This window comes from Biomphalaria glabrata, chromosome 14, assembly GCF_947242115.1.
Source record: "Biomphalaria glabrata chromosome 14, xgBioGlab47.1, whole genome shotgun sequence".
Lineage (NCBI taxonomy): Eukaryota > Metazoa > Mollusca > Gastropoda > Planorbidae > Biomphalaria > Biomphalaria glabrata.
The window spans coordinates 36,574,498-36,595,017 of NC_074724.1; the positions used below are offsets into that span (position 1 = coordinate 36,574,498).

The 20,520-nt window shown below is 35.6% G+C and overlaps 1 long non-coding RNA gene across 1 annotated transcript; it reads left to right on the forward strand.

Moving 5' to 3' along the window:
* Nucleotides 1–6,717: 6,717 nt before the first annotated feature.
* LOC129923008 (uncharacterized) lies at nt 6,718–19,152 on the forward strand. The gene is made up of 6 exons (XR_008774943.1): nt 6,718–6,832; nt 9,622–9,857; nt 10,389–10,441; nt 11,670–11,771; nt 13,300–13,409; nt 18,992–19,152. It is a non-coding gene; the product is annotated as an uncharacterized LOC129923008 (long non-coding RNA).
* Nucleotides 19,153–20,520: the final 1,368 nt, after the last annotated feature.

Here is a 20,520-nt window from a genome sequence, read left to right on the forward strand (position 1 = left end):
ATCTGACGAAATAAGAAATGGGATGGCCAATTTGAATAAACCAGCAGCTTTTGAAAAATTTATTTTTTAAAATGAAAATTAACAAAGAACTAAAGTGTTTTCTTGACTTTCGACGGAGATACGTTCCGAGACCGCCAGCGAAATTAAAATTTCCGCGGTATTTAATTTCATATAGGTACACTATTTTTGGATACGAACAGTAGCCTATCACAAGACATCCCCTAACACTTTTATCTGTTAAATAGCCATTTCCCATTCTCTTAATAATCTTTACATGCTGTTTCTGACGTCACGACCTGTGATAGGGCAACGAGCCTTTGGTCTACACAGGTTGCGACTTCGCAGGTCTGTGTTGACGCCTGCGATAAGATTGGACTCGATTGAACCAGTTAATGTGCTGTACGGTTATTTCGGCCGATAGGCATCCAGAAAGTTTGGCTTGGCGATGACGTATTCCTTTTTTTTTCCCCAAAAGGCTACAGTGCATATACATCTGGTTGCCATGGGAAAACCCGTGCTATGACCCTTCCGCGAAATTCGGATCTGCGTACGTCTACTACTGGTGCTCCTGTAGCACACCTTGTTCTTTGAGAACCTCAGTTTTGCTTCCCCTTTCGGCTCATCGGGAGAGAAAAATACATAGGCTAGTATTATTATAGTGCAAAGCGACAAGCCAGGGAGGCTTGACTGAATACGTCTGTGACCGTCTAAGCAACAATAGTGCAATTGCAAGTGTTCTGGATCTCCTCAGTAATTAATAGTTACTTTCCGACTCCATCGTGCCTAGCAGAAATTATTAGTTTCTAGTTTGTTGATTATTCATGCTTCTTCTTCTTCTTCTTCTTCTAGCCAGCTTTATTGCTGCTGAGCTGTGAGCTCTTTTGCAGACTGTGCCAAGGAAAAAATAGTGTGCTGTTTTCTTCAGTTGTTCAGCACTGCCGTGCAGGGTGTTGGTTATGTTGGGCTGTAGTGGAAGTAGGGTCTGCCTAAGGTGGATTAGGGAGGGGCATTCAAAGAGGATATGGTTTACGGTTTCTAATGGGTGGGCGCAGTGTCTGCAAAGGGGTATTTGTGTGGAGTTTATTTTGTTCAGGTGGTAATTTAATAGTGGTGTGTGTCCTGTTCTTAGTTGGAAGATTGTAGATTGTTCTTTGCGGGGAAGGAAGTTAATACTGTCCAGTTTGTTAGGCGTAGTCATTTCTCTGTACATGGCTCTGCCTGTGTTTCCTGATGCCCATTGGTTGAGCCACTCCTCTTTGTGATTGTTGACTAACAGTGACCTTAGGGTGAGGTAGTTAACAGGTCTATCTGGTTGTTCCATAGATGAACCTGCCTTTGATAGCTTATCTGCCTTTTCATTTCCCATGATGCCAATGTGTCCAGGGATCCACTGTAGTGTGATATTGATATTTAATTTTGATGATTATTCATGCAAAATGTTTATGAATCATTAGGCCCCTATACCAATCAACGTGTATTAATCTTTAAAAGCGAAATATTTCATGCAGAACAATTACAATACAGAATGTAATTAGTGAAATGCTTATTGTACAGTTCATACGGTAACCTATGCTTAGAAGCAAAAATAAGGCCTCAAACGTTAGAGTCGGAAAAGCCCGTTAAGCGTGATATGGTACGGTATATATAGACTCAGAGCCCTGCATACAACACTCGCCCAGGGCCCCGCGCTCTGCTAACTCCGCCTCTTTAGCAATCAATTATTTTAAGTCATTAAAGTACCAATCAATGATTGTTGGTAATTAGTTATGTATCAGTCATTGATTGTAGACAATTAGTTAAGTACCATTGAATGATTAGGTAATTAGTAATGTAGGCTACTAATCAAGGATTGTAGGTAATTAACAATATACCAATCAACGAATGAAGTTAAATAGTAATTTATCAATCAATGATTTGAGGTAATTAATAATCTATCGAAAATTGATTGTAGGTTATTACTAATGAACTAAACAATGATTGTAGGTAATTTGTAATTTACCAATCAATGATTAGAGTCGCAGTGGTTAAGCGGTAAAGCGGTAAAGCACTTGGTTGCCGAACCGGCGGTCCGGGGTTAGAGTCCTGGTGATTTAATTTAAGTTAATTTTGGGATCTTTGGTAGCCTCTGAGTTCACCAAACTCTAATGGGTACCTACATTAGTTGGGGAAAATTAAAGGTCGTTGTGGTGATTAGTAATGTACCAATTATGGTAGGTAATTATTTAATTACAAATCAATGATTGTAGGCAATTAATGTACAATAATTGATTTTAAGTAATTTGTAACATACTTATCAATGATTGTATATTAACGGTTTTGTACCAATCAAAGATTGTAGGTAATTAGTAACATACTCATTAATGATTATACTTAATAATTTAAGTAATAATTTAATACTCATTAATGATTATACTTAATAATTTAAGTACCGATTAAAGATGTAGTTATTGGGGCCTAATGTACCAATCATTGATTTTAACCCTTAAAGTGCTGAGCTGTGTTACATATGATTGCATACAAAATGGAATTACAATTCTGATGATTAGAGGCTAAACTACCATACGCGTTTAAAGGGTTAAGTAAGTAGCAATATACTAATAAATGATTGTCGAAAAATGGTAATGTACCTATTAATGATTGTAGGTAAATGATAATGTACCAGTCAATGATTGTAGGTAAAAAGTAATGTATCAATCAATGATTGTACGTAAATAGTAATGTACCAATCTATGGATGTAGGTAATAGTAATGTACCAATCAATAAGTGTCTATAATTAGAAATGTACCAATCAATAATCATAGGTCAATAGTTATGTACTAATTAATGATTTTAAAGACGTTTTTGTTTTTTTATTCAACTTCAGCAACAAAAAGCCGATTTCACTTGGAAAAGTTTTAGAGAGAGGGGCGACACTATTAACTTATTGAATGGCGACACAAGTCTTAGCAACGCCTCTGCTCCCCGACGTGGTCTGCATTGCATCGCCGTGAGCCCTTGCCCTGTGCCTGTAGCGACGCCTTCGACACGGAGATCACGCTGTGGGCGCCCTGAGTCGACAACGGGTTGAGCAGCGATCGGGAAGGGCAGGCCTGGGAGCTCTCGGTGACTTACCCTAGTAGCCCTACCAACGGACGTGATGGTGCTATACTGGCAGACGTCGCGGGTTGAAAGGTAAAAATGGGCACAGTATAGGCCTACTAGTTACTTGATTGGAGGGGGGGGGTGAGGTTACCATAAGAGCGATCACCACCCCCCCCCCTTTTTTTTTCACAGTTTTTTTTTTACCTGATCTAAAAACTCCAAGGGCGCGTGGGACCTGTGTGGTAAAGCACTTGGCTTCCAAACCGAGAGGGTTTCGAATAAGACTATCTGAAGACTGGGATTTTGAATTTCGTGAATTTTTGGACGCTCTTAGTTGAATGGGTACCTGGGATTAGTTTTGAAAGTAAAGGCGGTTGGTTCTTGTGCTGGCTAAATGACACTCTCGTTAACCGTCGGCCGTATAAACAGCTGACCCATACATCCCCTGCCCTATAAATCGCAAAGGTCTGAATTTTTTTTTCTCTTTTACTAAAAAAATGCCAAGCTGAGAGCTCAAGAGGGCTACTTTTGAGAAGTTCCAAAATTTCACTAAATAGTAAATAGTCTAATTAAAAATGCTTCCTATCGATATTTAAACTGTCTCCTCCCCTTTTTCATTCCCCCATTAGTTGATAAAGCACGTTTAGATCTAACCGTGAACTCCAGCTAGGCTCTCGAAACCTCAGGGACCTTGGATGAGTCATTGTTAATCAGCCTCTGTCTCTATTTCGTAGATGTTGATAGCTAGATGTGAACAAGGGCATATAATAACACGAGATCACACACCTGCTTGCTTTATACATAGGCCGATATATCGCTTTGTCTTCGATTCCTAAGACAAAGGGAGAGAACACTGTTTTCTATGGTTACGACCTGCATATTTTGCCACATACAAAGCCGTTCTGCCAGCTTTTTCCCTTTATGCCAGTGAGAGCAAATGGTGCATGATTTCATCATTGTACCGTTTCGGGGGAGAGTGACGCACCTCTGTTATGCAGTCCTCCATCAAGCTCGTCAACAAAGAAAAAAAAGACATTTGACATGCGGCCATTCCAATACTCAAATATAATACAACTATTATACTCGTAAAACTAATTTATTGCCCATTACAAGCAGTGGCGTACTGAGAGGAGGGCGTGTGGGGCAGAAGCCCTTTTGGCGCCTGAGCATAGAGGGCGCCAAAATGAATGTCAAAACAGTATAAAATATATCATATTGTTATAACCCTATTGGCGGCGCGATAGGGTTAACTGTGTGTGATCAGCTGACATTTCTGACACAGGCCAGCAATACAGTTTAGCGTGCTACATCGAAGGGCAATGGACAGCACTGGCATGAACTTTGCACGCAAATATGACCACTGTTATGGTCATCTGATCATAAGCCTGCGTGGACGAGAGACACAGTGTGTTTAAGACTGGACAGCGAGTAGAGCGGGACTGTTTGTCTGCCATGAAGTCGGTCCTGGTGGAGTCTTGAAGTGAATGTACGAGTCCAGGAAGAGATAGAGACAGTAGAGTTTATTAGTTTAGTACGGTGATGTACTGTATAGCATTTTTAGTGTTGATGTATTGCCAATGGTGTCATAGTGACTGTTTTAATTGACCATTATTAAAGTACCAGATTATTTCGAGCCTTCTCGTCAAGTTCTTGATGTGTTGATGTGTGTTTAGCAATGTTTGCAGAAGGCCTGATTAGGAGAGAATCGTAACAATATTTTGACAATTTTTACAAAGCTTATATCATCTCTGCCTGTCTGTCTGGTAAAATGTTTTTACACATTTTTTTTTCAAACACCCATGTCTCGGATCAAGCTGAAGTTTTCCACGACAATTTCTTTTACCAGACAACACAACAATCCATTAAAAAAAAAAGTCATTTCTAGAAAGCAACAATAGATCAGAATTCATCAGAAAGTCGCTCGCATTGACGTGCTTCAGAACCTCCGTCGCATTGATGCATTCGACAAACAAAGCAGCAAATTACAAAGTCGTTTTTTTTCTCTCCATGAATTTATTTGTTATTTGTTCGATCGGTCGACGGGAGCGAAAACTTCGCGGGGGGGGGGGGGTACAAGTGATTCTTGCTTGAGTTTTTAACTCCTTTATAACCCTAAAGGGGATATTTTGAGATTATTTCCACCCAAAGGATAAGCAGATGTAGCGAAGGTTTTCATTGAGTGCTTCGAGACAACATGAGGGGGGGGGGGAAAGACATTTCAATAAACGGAACAAGTATGACAGATGCAAGAAATGAGTTTGCCTCTATTTTAACTCTTTCTCTGCGTAGTTATTTTCCATATTCTTCATTTTGCTCATTAGTATTTTTTTTTACCCTGTTATGATTAAGCATGAATAACTTTTTCGTTTGTTGTCAGAAAATGTTTTATTTGATATGGAATTAAAGGAGAATGCATGCTCTTTTTTTTTATATAACTCAAAGTAAAGTGTATACAATCAAACATTAATTTAATAAGGTCAAATCAACGATGGTAGGCTATCGTCAATTAGGAGAGAAAGAGTTAAAAGAAAAAATTCAATCATGAGATATTTATTGCGACAAACCTTGCGCCTGTCATACTTCATCAGTTCGCCTGTTTACTAATAGTACAACTTTTTTCGCAGAATTTAAATGTCAATAACTCATATTTGAAAAACCATCGGAGTTTCCATTTAGCACTTCAATATGTTGGGCTAGGGCACCTTCTCTAAACAGGCTTAGCACGTTCCATGTCGCAAAACAAAATTCATGTCCAATTTCCAGGCCTAGGTCGTTTTCCATTGCAAAAACTAAATGCACGCAATAGTTGTAATTGTAAACATTTTACCTTTTTTTTTTATTTAAATGTTTAGAAATATTTAAATGCTTAGAAATATTTATATTTAATAAATTTGTAAATTCTTGACATCTAAAAAAGGGGTGGGGTGGCGTCTTTGAAATTTTGTTTTTAGGTTAGGCACATTTTTAAAAAGTGTATTTATACTTCTTTTTTTTTTTTTTTAAATTCTGAAAGTATTCTTACAAATAGGGAGTACTAAAAATAATGCTCTCTTTTCGACTGAAATTGAATTGCCTCTTTCTTTTTTAATTATTGACATTTTCAATTATTGAACGAATTGAAATAAAGGCATAATAAATTTATTGTGTGTATACTATTACTTACTTACTTAAGACTTAGGTCCTCCCGCGCCGTTCGGCACATTGGGCAGCAAGCTGTCTCCACAAAGATTTGTCGTTGGCAATGTCTGAAGCCTCCTCCCACCTGGTGTCCACTGTTCCGAGGTACTCCATGAATGTGTGGCGCCAAGTAATACGAGGACGTCCCTGTTTGCGCTTTCCTCGTATTGGCCTCCATGCCATCGCAACTCTTGGTATACGTAGTTCATTTTGTCGTAGAACATGTCCCGCAAACCTCATACGACGCTCTGTCACAACCTCACAAGTGTTCGACTCCCAGTTCGGCAAATGATTTCCTTGTTTGAGACCCGATTATACTATTACAAAATTTTTATAGATTATTCTTTAAAAATTGTCTATATAACTATATTTAAATCCTATATCACACTATATTGTAAATTTGCTACGTAGCCAAAAAAAGTCGAATTAATTATTTATTATTTTAAAATAAAATTTGTGATTTCCGGTACAAATTATTTTTTTAGACAGCTTCCTTCTCACTTGATTTTAGTAAACAGTTGAATGTATTTTGCCAACAATGTTATCATTTTTGTTTTTGGACTGTGATAACAGGTAGAATCTTTACATTCTTCATTCTGATTTAGCTAGATCTAATACTAAAAGAAAAAATTATTGGGGCACTTGGCAGAATTTAAGTCATTGGTTAATCATCTTCTTTTTAGAAGTAACGACAGTAACATAACGCGTGACAAGTCACAAACGTCTGCAATCTGTTAAATTGCCATGCCGGGTCATGCCCATAATGATAATTGCCATTGGGATGATTGGCCTTGGGTTGGGATTGGCCATCATTATTATTTATTGTCATTGCCATAATATAATTATATAATAATTATTTGATTATAAAATATAGATCTAATCTAGATTTATGTAGGTACTTTGATAAAAATTTCATATTGTAATGAAACTAATATTATAATATAGTAATAGTTAGATAGAGCTCTTTAAACTGAGTTTATGACTTTATCGATACCTAATTTATGTTTATAAGTTAATTAGAACAGAAGTTATAGCAATTTTAGTGTCGAAAATTTTGCCTATATTTAAAAAAAAATAATTTTTGACCGAAAAAGGAATATATATATATAATAGTATACCCTCCTTCTGTCCTACAAGAAAAAAAATGGCATCGTCCTACCAGTGCTCTTTGAACCCATGTAAAACACTTGTTTTTCAGAGTAAACGAAACTGTGTCTGAACTATAAAGAAATAGAGTTACTAAGAGTATAAGCAAAAACAATAGTCTAGTTTCGTCTGAGCTATCAAAATAAAGGCTCATTTTAACAAAGACGGAAATGACTATGTCGTATGTCACACACCCATTTGAGATCCACTGTGACATGTTGTGACTGGATAGTCACTGATTGAGCTCTTGCTCTTTCCACGAGAAAACTTATTGGTTGGTGATTGACCACGGGGTGAAACCTCAGTTATCTTAGAGCCCCAGCAGATTAAGGACGTATTTTCCTCTGCCATGTTTAATTCTGTAATTGGATATTTATTGTATACTTAAGAATATTTCACTGGATATGATATATATATGTATTTTGTGATGGCTAGAAATGCCTACAAGCTGTTATCTTATTTTCTTATGCAATAAAGTTATGTCGCCTGCTAGAACAGCGTCTGTTTCTAGAAGTATATATTTTTTATGTGTGTGGTCTAATCACTCAGTAATCAATGTAGGACTAGGCGATAACAAGGTTGATTAGGACAAAGATATTAAGTTTTCACAAGAACATTCTATCAAGGCTAGAAGAGGCCCTTTATCTAATACAAACAAGTAGACATTCGCGTCATCAGCACATCCAAATAAAAAGAAGACGTTTACACTATAGACTTAGATCTATTCTATAAGGTAAGATAAGAGACTGGATAACATGGGAGTAGATAAATCATAAAGATAAGAAAGCTGCTCAGAACTGAGTTTGGTGTATAAGTATAGGTGGGGCTCTATGCTGCCACGGGAGTGCACAGGATTAAGTCAAGTCTAGCAATGCTAGAGGTGTGTTTATCCAATAATAAGTAAGGCAATGTCATTGGCATATAAGCAAGGTATTGTAGAGGTTGGCTGTTTATTGTCCCTTTTGGTTGCAGACCTATGTTTGTGGCTTGTAATTGTTCCCCTTGTGTTTATTATCAGTTTTTCTATGTGTACATAGTTTATAACTTTGCTCTCTCCAGTGTCAAATTGAAGTGAACGTATGAAAGTGAGTCACCTTGTCTAAATCCTTGTTTAATCCTAAGCCTAAATTCCTATGAGTGTTCTCCTTGTACTTTACTTTTGAGTTGTTTAATGTCCTATTTCAACAAGTCTTGTCAGTTTGTTAGGTATTCCAAAGTCAAAGGAAAGTTAAACTTTGGAGAGAGATTCCTATATATGTAATTAAAGCATTAAGTTTGAATCCTTTTTGTGTATTGAAGTTATGAGTGCTGTTTCCCATTCTGTCTCTTCTTCCCATATTTTCTATATTTGTTTGTATATCTGGGAATGCAGGTCTTTTCCTCCATGTTAATTAGTTTTGCTGTAATTTGGTCCTCTCCTGGTGCTTTGTGATTCTTCGTGGTTCTAATTATTTTTGATGTTTCAAATAATGCTTCTTGTTCTTTTTTTAAAACATATTAAAAAATGTTTTTTTTCTTTTTCTGTTTTATGTCAGTTATTTTCTAATGGAATCTAAATTATTTTTGTTAGCTATGACTTATAAATTAAATTACTACTATTATGTAAATGTATTTTTATATCCTATGCTAAAAATGCTTATAATTGAAGTCTCAGCAGATGATAAACTTGATTATTCAATCAATGTTTTGTATTGCATTGAAAAAGGTCATTTGAAATCCTGCATTCCCTGTGTATCAGTCCTTCAATAGCCCTTCTATAGTTCTTTGAAGTATATTTCATATTTAGGTATATATTATCTTTCTTTAGGAAGTTGGGTTTTTCAGTACTCTAGAGAAAAGCATTGGCTTTAGGTCTTTTAGTTTTAAATAGTAATTGGTCAAATTGGAGAGGTAAACTTTTTTTATGAACTCTCTTATAAAGGTCCTTGGCTGTATAAAATTAGACTTACAATGGTAAAATTCTAACAGACATAACTGCAGTACCAGGTAGGCTATATTTCAGCTTTACCCAATACCACCTACCAAATGTCTTTCCTTGTTCATGAGAATTTTGTCATCCATTACATAGAAGCTTGGGATTAAAGAAGTTTTCAAAACTCCAAAACAGTTGCAAAGTAGCATTTAGTTTAGTACTACTTAAGCTAATAAATAGTACAATTTTAGCAACTTAATTATAGTGTAGTCAAAAGTTGTATGCATTAATCTTTCTGTTCTAGAATTGTGAATCATACAAGGAAGGACAAAAAAGCATATATGAATCAGAATATAATGCCTGTTTACCTGGTCATGTGGTATGCACGCTGGACTGTAGTTCTGACTTCTCAATGGTCCTGGGTTCATACCCTACCAGCTGCCATCTCCTGTCGTCCAGTGGGAGGTTTGGGCTTGGAAAAAATTTATTTTCAACTCTGAAGGAACATGTGAACCATGTAAAACATTTTACAAGCATAAGGTAACTTTGTTTTTTAATTTGAATAAAAACCCAATTATTTATCCATTTTAGCTTGTTAAGATTTATTTTAATATAGTTTATTTTTTCAACTTTTTACATTCTTAAACATTTCAGTTCATAATACTTCCAATTTTAACAAATTTAAGCTAATGAAACAGGTTTTTATTTTCCTAAACTTAACTTTATTTGAATATTATAGGTTTTTTTTTGTTAAGTACCAGTAAAAGAAATTAACATCATATTAAGATGAATGTTTGCTGTATTTAGAAGAAATATAATTTGTCAATGGTAAACCTTCACATACATTGCTATTGTTATATTTTGAATTTATTCCTTGTTCAGGCAGTCATGCATTGTGTAGTCTTAAGATATATACACAAAATGAAGTTTGAGAAGAAAGGAGAAAGTATCAAAGATGGTGTACCGGTACTTTGAGTTGTACAAATTCAATCATACTAAGCTTTATTCAGTTTAAAAATCTAGTTTTGTGTTATTATGATTCTACAAATAATTTTTTTTTGCTATGCACAGATTTACTAGACACAAGAGAGAAAGATGTTCTTCTGCTGGCTAAACATGGATAGGTATGTTTGTCTGTCTTTCATTATGTCCATCTAAAAATAGTTGGTTTATAAATGCAAAAGTTTGCTTGAAGTCTTTAGCTTCTTGAGTCAAAGACCTGATAATGTGATGTTGTTTTAGGGCCTGGTAGGGTTTTTCCTAACAGAAATTGGAGCTATTGCATTAACTAGTTACTTAATTCATTTGTTGTCATCGACAGTGAATAATTATGCAAAGTTTAAACTTGATTCAAGAATGGGAAGTGGGAGAAATAATGTGTACAAGATTTCACCCTGACAGACAAGTTTATAAAAAGTGATGGTCGGTTGAACAGTACATAGTACCTAGTTTGCTAGTTTTTAAAAAAATACAGTTAAGAAAAAAATCTAACTCATTTAAGACCATGTCTACTATGTATTTACAAGTTTATTGACTTGAACTCTTCAAAATTTTGCTAGAAAGTACAAGCAGCCTATTGATCATCTCTCATTCAAGTTCATTCTCCTGCCATATTCTAGAGAAGAAGCACTTTTTATGGTACAGTTAACATACAGTTAAAAAGGGAAAAACACAACATATTGATCAAAATGTAAACTCGTAGTTAAAATCAAATTATTTCTAAAAAGAAAAATCAATATTTATCTATTAAAATAATAGTTAAATCTCAAAATCAGTTCAGGAAATTAAAATATAGAACTTCAAAATTAAAATACTAATAAATGATAAGACTTGATAGATATGGATCAGTGGGACATTTCTAGCTGGGAAGTATGAAAAGAATTTCACTTTATTAAATCAAACAATTTCTCTTTAGTTAAAAACTGAAATTGAGAAATTTAATCAAAGTTCTGTTATTCTTCTCTTCTTAGTTTAAAATCTAGTGTCACTTGACCTAGTGGGAAGCGTGGTCAAGGCTAAGTATGCTTGAACTTGGCATGCATGGCTTGGCTACCTATAAAGGGGGCTTGAGAGGTTCGACACCCGGCTCGAGCAGAGTTGTGTTTACTGAACGCCTGAAGGCAGCACAGGAAACCTTCTCCCAAATACCCCCACCCCCACTGGTCCACAAATGCTATTGGACCAAAGCGCTCTGAGCATGCTATAAGCATGAAAGTAGCGCTATACAAAAAGCTTTAATTTAATTTATGCATCATAAAATAATGAGGAAACAAGATGTTTTCCAAACATGTTTAATTAAAAACAACAACAATGTATTTAGTGAACTTATCTTTCAATCCCACCTATTTTCAGTTAGATGTTCCTGATTGTACATGGACTCTATTTGGATGGTTTTGCCTGGGACTGTGATCACATGACTGTTGGTGACCAATTGAAAGGCCAGATGCAGGCAAAGTAAGAGCTCATAAAAAAAAAGGCCACATTGGCATTAATGTTTGCAACATGATATGGAGAAATCATCCTATCTTATTAATATTGTATACAACTTTCATTCAGCTACATATCATCTAGCAAAATGAACCAATACTTAAATACTCTTAGATAGTACAACATGGGGCAAACTAATGGCCTGTAAAGCCACACACTTGACATGTATTGCAGTGTGTGTCTTGTAATGGATATAACAAACAATAATGTATTTTATTTAATATCTACTTTTTCATTGTATTCAATATTTAACTGTAACTCCTTCCTCCTTTCTACTGTCTGAATAGAAGCCATCTGTCTTCTACTGACTGAATGGAAGTCATCTGTCTTCTATTGACTGAATGGAAGCCATCTGTCTTCTACTGACTAAATGGAAGTCATCTGTCTTCTATTGACTGAATAGAAGCCATCTAACTTCTACTGACTGAATAGAAGTCATCTTACTTCTACTGACTGAATAGAAGCCATCTGTCTTCTACTGACTGAATAGAAGCCATCTGTCTTCTACTGACTGAATAGAATTTGTCTCTCTTCTACTGACTGAATAGAATTTGTCTGTCTTCTACTGACTGAATAGAATTTGTCTGTCTTCTACTGACTGAATAGAAGTCATCTGTCTTCTACTGACTGAATAGAATTTGTGTCTTCTACTGACTGAATAGAATTTGTCTGTCTTCTACTGACTGAATAGAAGCCATCTGTCTTCTACTGACTGAATAGAATTTGTCTGTCTTCTACTGACTGAATAGAATTTGTCTGTCTTCTACTGACTGAATAGAATTTGTCTGTCTTCTACTGACTGAATAGAATTTGTCTGTCTTCTACTGACTGAATAGAATTTGTCTGTCTTCTACTGACTGAACTGAAGTCATCTCTCAGTGCTCGGTGAAGTTCAAAAAGCAAGTTTGAAAATATGTCAAATATGTGTTTTAAGAATTCATTTAACATGTTTCAACTATAAAAATGACTGACAAAATGGGAGATCCAAAATAATGCAAACAAATATTGTTAGACTTAGAGAAAGTGATGACAGAAATGAAACCAAGAGTGTTCTAGTCTCGTCACAATTTATGTGAACATGACTCTTATACACACTACAAAAAAATTCAGCCTGAAGTAAAAAAAAATAAAATTACCTCAACTACATAGGACATGTAATTTTAGAAATGCATTCCCTGGAAGATGAAAATCTGAACCAGCGACACAGACCCAAGTAGAATAGTTCTAAAAAATGTTGTTCAGATCTGTGCTTTTCTTCATAAGACACTGGCCTCAAGCTAACCTTATAAAAGTGTAAAAAGAACTATGCAGTTTGAAACATGTAGGACTATTTATGACCTCCATCAAATGACCATAATATAAAAAAAAAAAAGAAACAATTTTCTATTTTGATAGTCATATTGAGGGAACAAATCAGAAAAAAAGAAATTACTGCTTTCATTATTTCTATACAAATTGAGTCATCTTTAATTCTTTGTTTCTAAATGATATCCAGTTTGCCTGTCATGCACATGGATCCTCGCCTAGACTATGAACCGGATTTATCTCTCTATCCAGCGCCACTCTACAAAACTGATGCAAGAGCTGGCACACTTTCCACTACAGGTAACAAGTTAACAAATTTCTTTGCAGCTGGGATCAATGTTCTCACAAAACACTTTCTATCTTTTGTTAACTCCTACCATAGCTTTCATGGGCATGTCTGGTTAAGTCTTGCTACAGCTCTCACAGGTTTATTTTCTCCAAGACCTAACTTGTTTATTTTAAGATCTAGCTCTCACTTGTTTCTTCTTTGTACATCTCTCACTGATTTACTCTGTATATAGATATTGTTGAGGCTTCCGCACGGTGTTGATTCTTTGAAATATAACTAGTGTAGATCTACGTCTGCCTGGAAGTAACACTGAACTCAAACTACTTCAGTAACACCGGCGAAAGGCCGAAACAATCAAAATATGTAGTCGACGCTGATGTTGTTCTACAAATATATTTAATAATCAAGAAGGGAATCGTCTGATGTCAGCTATGTCTGTAAATCCGTATATCTATTGTACTGCTCTAAACGAAGCGTCTTCTTTTTAGCGTCACTTAGAGCGTTCTTGTTTTTCAAAGATCTGTCACGTCACTTGTCGCTAAGTAAAACTTTCCCCTTATTCCCGAAACAAATAACTAAATCCTAATCATGTCATAACAATATACAGCATTTTTTTCTGTTCATAACAAGATTGGTTAAATATCAAGATAGATTTTTGTGTTCAATAGTTTCTGTAGCTAGTACAATTAGTCTTTCTGTGAATAAGAAGAGGATTCCTGAATTTCTCAATCATTTCTGTGTTGAGAACATCCTCATTTGCACAGCTATTCATTCAAATATTCATTTAGGAAATTGACTAAAGTCATGCCTACTACATACCCAGCCCAGCAGAGTTTGGATGTATAGGATCTTACTATTACATATGAAATTTTTCTTAGGAGGCACAGATCAAAAAAGAGTTCAGCTATTGAATGTGTCAAAACTATAGAGACCATGGCTTATAAAAGTGAGGGAAGAACTGTGGACTTTCAGCTTTGTTGATGCTGAGTCCTCGCCTTGGCCCTCCTTGTTCTTGAAGTCTACCAAATGCTGCACTAGCATGTGTAACACAGGTTTGTTTAATCATCTATATTAGCATATATTGTTACAGTGCTCCCCAACTGGACAAATTATTGCATGCTGACTCTTTGTTTTATACATTGTGGGTGTTCCTTTAGAAATGGAGATTATTACCTCTTAGCTCATTCCTCCTGCATGACGGCCAGCTGGCAGGCTTTGAACTCAGGACTAGGTTGATGACAATCCAAAGTGCATACTGCTCAACCTATCAATCAATGACCTGACATCAGGCAGTTTATGGTCATAGTATTTCTGGTTACTGTGTTTGTGAAGCCAAAATGTGTATAGGGATAAGATCTGCTTCATTTGAGGCATTCAGGGTGCAAGCATCAGTCAATAGCAAATCTCTAATGCAGACCTATTTAACGTCAGTCTCTGTGTGTTGAATAGACCTGCATCAGAGAGAGATATAAGATGTCATAGTATTACTATAAGGCTTCTAGCCGTGTTGTTGGTGTTTCAGGAACTCAGATTTATTCATTGGTTTCATCAAATCAATAATGGTGTTAGCATTTTGGCTGTGCTAGTTACAGTATATAGCAGGCATGTCAAACTCATTAAGGTGTATGGGCCACATAGAAAACTTACTATGACCTGAGGGGCCGGAGCAAAAAAGAAAATCAGTTGCAAAACAGCCTACTAGTTTTTTTGTAAATTAGAAATAATGTAATAGAATACAATAATAAATGGCATACCTGTCCCTTAGCTAAATTTGTAGTACTATTGGCTAATTAAAAATACTTTGATTACGCATTATTTTCTTTGTCCTGATGCTTGACAACTTTTCTGGGATACCATTTTATTAATGTCAGGTTGAAATTTGTTTGCTGCTGACGCTTTCGTCACAGATGACAAAATTTTGATCAGATATTCTCTCCACTGTGAGGTGTTTTTGTAGCTTTTATTATGGAAAAGAACTGCTCATAGAGACCAGTGCATGCAAACATAGCTAGAATTCTGGCTGCAAATTTCCACAATTCAACATACCGTTCAGGGTAAATAACTGTACAATTGTGGCACAGCCATTTCAATATACTTCGATTTCAACTAAGAATCTGACTGCTATTCTATCAGCTCTAGTTGCACATTTCCAGCAGCATTTTCAGAATCAAATGAAAATGGAGATACAAAACACAAAAATTCTTGCTCTTATGTAATGAAGTCACGAAAACGGTCATTGAAAGCATCTACTAACGATTCTAGGTGGAAGACATTCACCAAATGTCACAACCTTGAGTATTGAACAAGATTTTCACTTCATATTTGGTTTATCCACAGTCCTAATTTTGCTTTAAAGCATTTCACATGATTACACGCAGTTGTGACAATTTTGTCATTACTTTGAAGTTTCAAATTCAAGTCATGCAGGTGACCAGTGGGATCAACTGCTAATACCAAATCCTGAACACATTCGTCAGTTTGGAAATGTTCAACAGGTTCAACTTTCATGTTCAGAAACAATACGATTTCCTCACGCAGTGCAAACAATCTCTTCAATATTATATGTCATGCGGACTTCTGTGTAGTAGGAAACACAATCAAATTCATGTCCAATGTCATCCAGAAACATAAAAAATTGGCAAGCGTTAAAACCGCGGGCACAAATAAAATTGAGAAGCGACTGAAAACGGTCTTATGACATGTTGAAACTGTAATTGCTGTACGCAGAATGTTTCTTGGTTAAGGATGCACTGAAAATTAGCAAATTTAAAATTATCATCAGTCTCTCTTATTTTTGCAAGTAACTTTGCACCAAAGCCATTTCATTTCATGGTTGGTGCGCCATACCTTGTTAGACTAGATAGCTTTACCAAAGATAAATTGTACGGCATTATCACCTCCTGTCTTTTCTCAAAAACATCCTCGCTTGTTGTGGTGTTATGCATAGAACAGAACTGAAGTAGTTCCTTGTGTATGTCGAAATTCCTGTCACAGGTCCTTATGAATATAACCAACTTTGCTACACCCTTTACATCAGTTGACTCCTAGAGAGCCAATGAAAATAATTCAAAATCAGCTATTTTGTTCTTTAATTGTTCACGCAACCTGACTGACATGTCATTTATTCTATCTGCTACAGTGTCACTAGTTAACGCTATTTCTTGGAATGCTTTCACCTTTTTTGGACAAATTACTTCAGCTCTAATGACACATTCCTTCATAAAAATCACATTTATTAAATGATTTGCAATGGCTTACAATGAAGTTTGACAAACTGTAGCTTGCTTTCACTGCAGACTCACCCTCGTTGTTCAGTTTAACAAATACTATTTTTCAATTCAAGTTGCTTGTCATCTCTAGTTTTCCAGCGTAATAGTCTAAAATTATTTTTATAATTTTTTAGGTGGCCAAGGGGGCCGCATGCAAGGTGGTCGCGGGTCGCACGCGGCCCCCGAACACCCAGTTTGACATGTCTTGTATATAGAGTGCATGTGATCTTTCTAGTGGTTTTCCAGTATAAAGATTGTATTTGAGGTTTTTGATAAGTTCCTGTTTGCTTTCTGTTGTTTTTTTTAGCTTTAACATGATTGGTTTCCTGAAGCTGTCCATTTTCTTTACAGCTTAGTTTTAATATATGTCCAGATCTCAGCTCAGCACATAGTTTTTGTGATTGTCTGACAATAGTTAGGTATAGATCTATTTGATATAGTTTTTGTGATTGTCTGACAATAGTTAGGTATAGATCTATTTGATGCCACTGCTTGGGATACATTCAAGGGAACTGAAAAAGTGTATATGTTATGATTATAAAGTAAAGTTCATCTTTTAGACCTTGTGGTCTATAGGGCAGATAATGTAAAGGTCATCTGTTTCTGTGGCCTATGGGTGTCATGTGGCCAGCACAACAACCAACTGCCTTTACTTTTCCCCAACTAATGTCAGGTACCCATTAGAGCTGGGTGGACTCATGAGGCGCCAGAAGATCCCAAAAAATTAAAATCCGTCTTCACCAGGTTTCGAACCCTGGACCCCAGTCATCCACCGTGCCTCCTATGTTATGTTTATGAGCTGAGTGTATTTCTAGTAGCAATATGCCATTACTTCTATAAAATGGCCGATGACATGTTTGCCCAGAAAATGACTTCAGGTTGTCCAATCAGATTATGTATTTCAATACTGGTATAGTAGGCTTATCTGGTTTCTTTGTTTGTTTAAGTTTGAGTAGAAGCTTTCTTTGATGTAGTATGGATTGGACCTACTGTACTTTATAGAAAGCTGGACATGTTTCCTATTCTTTCCTATATGTTGACTGAAACAAGAGATGCACTATTTTGAGAAATGATGTTAAAAAATGCTAAAACAAAAAATAAGAAACTTAAAAAAAAAAATCAACTATTTAGTAGTAGAAATTACTCAATTTAAAATTATGATCAGGCTTCAGTGCCTGCTTTGAGCATTTTTTTTTTTAATTGCTTGCATTTAATGTCTATTTTTTTATGTTCTCATTTCATCATAATTCATTTATTTTACACTTTTTTTTCTGATTTTAAATAGTAAGCATAAAGTTATATTTATATATAATAATAGAAGGCTAAAATAGGCAATAATTTATTAGGGATAATGACAAAATGTGTTCACATTGACATTTCTAAGATTACCTTTGACCATTCAATAGATTGGTTTTTAATATTAAGTAGATTTAAAAAGTGTTTTATTTGTGTAAGAACGCAGCATACAAAACAGATTGGCTGACATCTAGGGGTGTTTTTGTGTTTTAGAATATTGTTATTATTGATTCATGTAGGGGTAATTGTGTGTGCAATCAGCTGACACCGATAGCACAGGCCAGAACTCGGTGAGTGGTCTACTGTGATGAGGGGTGACACTTCAAGAATGATCTGTATTCTGAATACTATATATGTAATTCATGATGATAGTCTTATGATCATCAATCACTTTCTAGAAGGTCTTTGAGAACCCTATATAAAGAACAAAGATGTCAGTCTAGATGATTCATGATTGAGGGTCTCACGATTCATTGTGAAGGCAATAGAAAACAGTTAAATCCAGGATGAGGTGGAAAGGCCTGTAGATTTTGGTACAGCTGTACAGAGTTTAGACTGCAGTACATTTATTTTTCAGTATTCAGTATAGGCTGTGTATTTATTAGACATTAAAGTGTTACATTATTTGGAGCCTGAGTTGTGAAGTTCTTTAAGTTGGTTATGTTGTGTTGGCAGAAATCCTGGATAGAGTCGTTATAATATTATATATCCTTTTTTTTTTTGTCATTCCTTTGGAACTAGCAGCTGCCAGGTGAGGGGCTTCTTTGTGGATGACAAGATCTCCTAACCAAAACCATAGCTTCAGGCTTTGATTTAATAACCCTATAGATGTAGTTTTATAATAATAGCCAGTAATATTCTTTATGCAATAATGTTAGGAGCCTCTGCCCTGGTCTATTATATTCACATTTTTAGAGATAATTAAAAAATAAAATCTTTTTTTAGCTGCTGCACCCTAGGTGTATAGTATGATCTATAAATATTTGAACTCCACTGTTTTAACTTTGCTTTCCTTGTTTCTTTGGCAGGACATTCTACTAACTTTGTTGTAACTGTCCACCTTCCTTCAAGCAACACACAAGATTACTGGATAGCCAAAGGTGCAGCACTCTTATGTCAAATTTCTGATTAATTTTGCTTACAGATAAGTTTTAAAGCATTTAACAATAAAAACAATGTCCATTACAAATGGTTCTCTAGTTATTACTTTGTGTTTGTTCTCCTGTTTGTTTGTTTGTAGGCTCACACAATGTTAGATATGTTAGTGAGCAACTTTCTTCTCTGATGACTATCTAGAACATGTGTTCATATCACTAAAATAAAGTCTTTAACTACTTGAAGATAATTATATTTTTTACCACTATTAAAATGAAGTAAAAAATACTTTATACAAATTTCTATTTAGTCATAATAAAATACAATTTTTATACATTGAGCTTCTCTTGACACATGAAAGAAAATAATGAGACTATGTTTCTATACAGTAGAAATCATATGATCCAGGCATTCAAATCCACTCTCATTCAGTTAGAATCACTTATGCATAGTTAAGCAATAAATTTTTCCCAAGGTCCGCAAAGTTGTAATTGTTGGAAGTGGTAATGGATATAAGCAATCCACTACCTATATCTGCTTCCTAATGGCATATATCTCAAATAGCCTTTGACAACCAGTCTAATTCATGTGTGGCTCATATATTTGAGTCCGGTAGAAGTTGGTTTGGTTCTTAGTGGGGTATCATACCATGCCCCCAACTGTAGAAAATCAACTCTGCAAGAATTATGGGTGTGATACTAAATGTATAGAGCAATGAGTACTGGTCATTTAAAGTATAAATATTTATTGTACTCTGGTCATTTAAAGTATAATAAATAAATATTTATATCTATTTATATTCAACTTGAAGTCGACTCTCTGATAATATTATTATAGACCTGCACAAACTAGTAAGCTTCAGGCAGATGGGGCTTGTTAGCCTTGGTGAACAGGATACTGTATAGAGACTTGAATTGATGCATTCATGACTACATAACTTATTGTATTTAAAGGCTGGTATACTATAAATATAATAGAAATATGGAGTGTCCCGGCTTGGCCTCCGGTCTTTGCATAAAAGAAAGTGTAGGCTATCATGGTTCCAGTTAAAAATCTTACCTTTCCTAATTTTTATATTGAGGATTAACAAAACTCCCACGGGATGCCAGGAAAGGTTTGAACCCTGGATTTTCGAGACCACATATCACTAGGCAATATCCCATGACCAGGCAGCCATCCGTAGTTTCATAGCTCACACTATGCACAATAATAAATGTGATATATTATTTATTGCATATGTATGTTTGTCTTTCACATATGTTGGCTTGAGCATGTTTGTTTATTAAGTGGAACATTTTTTAAATGGTTAATTTAATTTTATTAATTTATGGACTATCCAGCTATATATAGGCCTGCTACATGGCTGCCTGGTCGTGCGGTTTGCGCGCTGGACTGTCGTTCGGATTTATCGACGGTCGAGGGTTCAAACCCTGCCCGCTCCCATTCCCCGTCGTCCTGCGGG